Source organism: Salvelinus sp. IW2-2015, unplaced genomic scaffold (assembly GCF_002910315.2).
Source record: "Salvelinus sp. IW2-2015 unplaced genomic scaffold, ASM291031v2 Un_scaffold3696, whole genome shotgun sequence".
Taxonomy (NCBI): Eukaryota; Metazoa; Chordata; class Actinopteri; order Salmoniformes; family Salmonidae; genus Salvelinus; species Salvelinus sp. IW2-2015.
Window position 1 is genome coordinate 50707 of NW_019944973.1, and position 4286 is coordinate 54992.

The 4286-nt window shown below is 40.0% G+C and overlaps 1 long non-coding RNA gene across 1 annotated transcript in view; it reads right to left on the bottom strand.

Moving 5' to 3' along the window:
• LOC139025991 (uncharacterized) overlaps positions 1-1165 on the bottom strand; it is a 10644-nt gene extending 9479 nt beyond the window's left edge. The window contains exon 1 of the long non-coding RNA XR_011477688.1: positions 932-1165. This is a non-coding gene — a long non-coding RNA (uncharacterized lncRNA). The remainder of the gene's footprint in view (positions 1-931) is intronic.
• Positions 1166-4286: the final 3121 nt, after the last annotated feature.

Below are 4286 nucleotides of genomic sequence, written 5' to 3' on the forward strand. Positions count from 1 at the left end.
TAGTTGTTACATGCATTTTGGGATTTATACATTAATGATATGTACCCATCTGTTTCTTGAAGAAATCACTTACAAATGTCTTATGAGCTTAGTTCAACTGTTGTATCCCATCAGAACCTAAATATAGCATTTTTTACTCTAATGTTTATCAGTAAATGTAAACAAGCACTGTATATCCTCAAAACATGATTAATTGATTTAATTGAGTCTCAAGAATTTCTAAAACATTTAACATTCTCATTTAATTCTTTAACCTCTTTGGGATATGGGGGCGCTGTTTTCACTTTGTAAAAAATCGTTCCCAAATTAAACTGCCTCGTACTCAATTCTTGCTCGTACAATATGCATATTATTATTATTACTATTGGATAGAAAACACTCAAGTTTCTAAAAACCGTTTGAATTATATCTGTGAGTAAAACAGAACTCATTTTGCAGCAAACGTCCTGTCAGAAAGTGAAAAATCTGAAATCGAGGCTCTGTTTCAGGGCCTCCCTATTCATTGCTTGAAATCTATGGATATACTTGCACTTCATACGCCTTCCACTAGATATCAATAGGCAGTGAGAGGTGGAATGGGGTTTCTAGCTTTATCTGAGGTCAAAAGAGAGCTCTTGGAATGACATGACCCCAATTTCCTTTGTTCAGGAAGGCGCGGAAGGAACTCTGGATTGCCTTCTGAAAAGCTTTCGTTATACTGATTGCCCCTTTAAGAGTACATATTGGGCTAAACTAATAGGAGATATTGAGGACTACAGTATTTCAGGTATTGTCATTGGATGCATTTGATCAATTGTTAACGTTTTGTTGATGGTCCACTCTTGATGTTCTACATGTTACAGTGAAGCTTCAGACATTCCTACAGAACAACATGAAAGTGTAGAACCCCTTTACTGCATATTGGTTCAACGACTGCAGAGACGGTACTTACTGGGGTTAAACGGATCTCCAACCTCCTCTTCTTCCTCCAATATGACAGTAAATCTCCCCCTCTTTCACACCAAAAACTGCATCCTCCTCTTTCTCATCTTCCTCTACTTTCACTGAAACTTCTTTCTCTTCTTCTTTCAATGTAACAGCCTCACCTTCCTTCTCCTCTTTCACAGTAGGTAATATACACCGAAAGCGTATAAATAGCTTGAATCTTTCGGCTATGTTGGCTAGCAAGCTAGAAGAACCGTCCACTAGATTATACGTCACGCTGTCAGCGTCGCCTAAAAGACGCACATCGCCGTCTGCTGACTGGAGTGGGAAACGCAGTTGAGGATCATATGTTATTTTCAGACAATGATTATTGTAAATGGATTGAATTAAATAATACCATTTTATTGAGACATACAAAGACAGGAATGTGTTGATTGATTAGTGCGAATGAAAAATGGTTACTACAGCACATTTAAGGCAGTTACATTAAGTCAAACTAAATCTAAATAAGTAGCTAGCTACTGTAGGTCTATACTGCTTCTACATGGTGCAACAATACATCATATAGATGTATATAATGAACAGACTAGGTCTATACTGTTTTCTTAAGGGGGAACGTGTTACAGGCTTTGATTTTTCCATTTATGTTTTGAGGTTGGACTTTAGCACGTATAGCTCGTTAGCACGTATAGCTCATTAGCACGTATAGCTCATTAGCACGTATAGTTCGTTAGCAAGTTTAGCACGTAGGACGCACTGATTGGTGTCACCTAGTTAGTCAGTATGTGTTACACCTGTGCTGGCTTGTCCATCTCGTTAGTGGGAAGGTGTTTCACCTGAGCTGGTCCAGGTTCTATTTAAGAGTGTCTGGCCCAGTGCTCCAGTTGTCTTGATAGATGTGGAGAGTCAACACCTTTAGTTGCTCCACCTTTTTGGTTTGCTTCCTGTCTGTAAGTTTGTTGTGAGTTTTTCTTTTGTTTGCCTCTTCTTGGGCAGATTTAGTGGGTCTCATGGTGGGTGTCTTTTAGGTGCCAGTTGTTACTAGTCAATTTTCATGGACACCTCCATACTGTCTTTCAGAGCCCCTCCTAAAAACAGTTATATTTTGGGTTGGATATAACATCATATTGTTAATATTTTAACCAATGGCATTTCTTTACAAATCTCATTAGTCTTTCAGTTGTTTTTCTTCTGTTTTTTCTCTTAAGTTTGTACTAAATATCTCTTTATTTTCATTGTTTTTTCCTGTGAAGCCATTGTGTTCCATACATGTCTGAAATGTGCTGTATAAATTAAGCTTGATTTGATTTGAACATATTGCAAAACAAATTAACCCATGACTGACCAATCAACAGACTCTCTGGTCCATCTTGGTATGAAATCAGTCTCAATCCCACTTTTCAAGCCTACTGAAGGCGTGGTGGAGTGGTAAACACCACCCCGGCTCTACCAGGTTGAGGTGGTCTCCCACAGCTCTGCTTATGTCATATTCTGTGGCCTTGCCGGTTCATTTCTTGACCTGCCCCTGGTAACACAGAAAAGAAACACATTTAGTCATATTATATAAAACACTCAAAGTAATGGATATGGAGCATCTATGCCTCAGGTACACCTGGCACCTAAATGTGACTCTTCTATCTGATCACTCCACAGCTGCATTAGGTTCAGATCTACCAGGATGGACCTTGACATAGTCTGGATGCAGTCAGGCCACCGAATATGCATAAGCAATGTCAAAAGATGAGTGGGGAAAGTACATTTTACATAAGTGACCTTCATAAATTTAAATTGTATTTCTGTCACATATGTATGTTATTGCGGGTGTAGCTAAATGTTGTTTTCTAGCTCCAACAGTGCAGTAATATCTAACAAATACCTAATACACACAAATCTAAGCTAATGGAATAAGAATATATCAAATGTAATTATAAAGCCCTTCTTACATCAGCTGATATCTCAAAGTGCTGTACAGAAACCCAGACTAAAACCCGAACAGCAAGCAATGCAGGTGTAAGCACGATGGCTAGGAAAAACTCCTAGAAAGTCCAGAACTAGGAAGAAACCAGGCTATGAGGGTGGCCAGTCCTCTTCTGGCTGTGCAGGTGGAGAATATAACAGAACATGACCAAGATGTTCATAAATGACCAGCATGTCAAATATAATCACAATAGTTGTGAGGATGCAACAGTCAGCACCTCAGGAGTAAATGTCAGTTGGTTTTCATAGCGATCATTGAGTATCTCTACCGCTCCCTGCTGTCTCTAGAAGGTTGAAAACAGCAGGTCTGGGACAGGTATCACGTCCGGTGAACAGGTCAGGTTTCCATACCGCAGGCAGAACAGTTGAAACTGGAGCAGCAGCACAGCCAGGGGACAGCAAGGAGTCATCATGCCAGGTAGTCTGAGGCATGGTCTAGGGCTCAGGTACTCTGAGAGAAAGAAAGAAGAAATTAGAGAGAGCATACTTAAATTCACACAGGACACCGGATAAGACAGGAGAAATAGTCTAGAAAAACAAACTACCTAGCCCCCCGACACAAACTACTGCAGCATAAATACTAGAGGCTGAGACAGGAGGTTCAGGAGACACTGTGGCCCCATCCGATGAATACCCCAGACAGGGCCAAACAGGCAGGATATAACCCACCCATTTTGCCAAAGCACAGTCCCCACACCACTAGAGGGATATCTTCAACCACCAACTTACCATCCTGAGACAAGGCGCCAACCCAGACAGAAAGACCACGTCAGTGACTCAACACCACTCAAGTGACGCACCCCTCCTAGGGACGGCATGGAAGAGCACAGTAAGCCAGTGACTCATATATATAAATATATGGACACGCAATATCAGAGCGGCAAAGACAGATACAGTAGAATAGGGTAGAATACAGTATATACATATGAGATAAGTAATACATAGACTAAGATACAGTGAAATAGGATAGAATACAGTATATACATATGAGATGAGTAATACATAGACTAAGATACAGTAGAAATAGGATGAATACAGTATATACATATGAGATGAGTAATACATAGACTAAGATACAGTAGAATAGGATAGAGTACAGTATATACATATGAGATGAGTAATGCCAGATATGTAAACATGCAGGAGATCCACGAAGGAAAGATAGTGATGGTGCTCCAGTGACGTTGTTGCAAATGGTGGGTAAAATGGTAAAAAGTTTGAGTTCATTTTGTCCTGACATGGTCACTTTGTCTACTGTTTATTGCCACGTTGGGATGCAACTTTGTTTGTTGTCATTTTTTAATAATTTTTTTATCATTTTACCCTGTTTTTTCTCCCCAATGTGGATCTTGTCTCATCGCTGCAACTCCCCAAAGGCTCAGGAG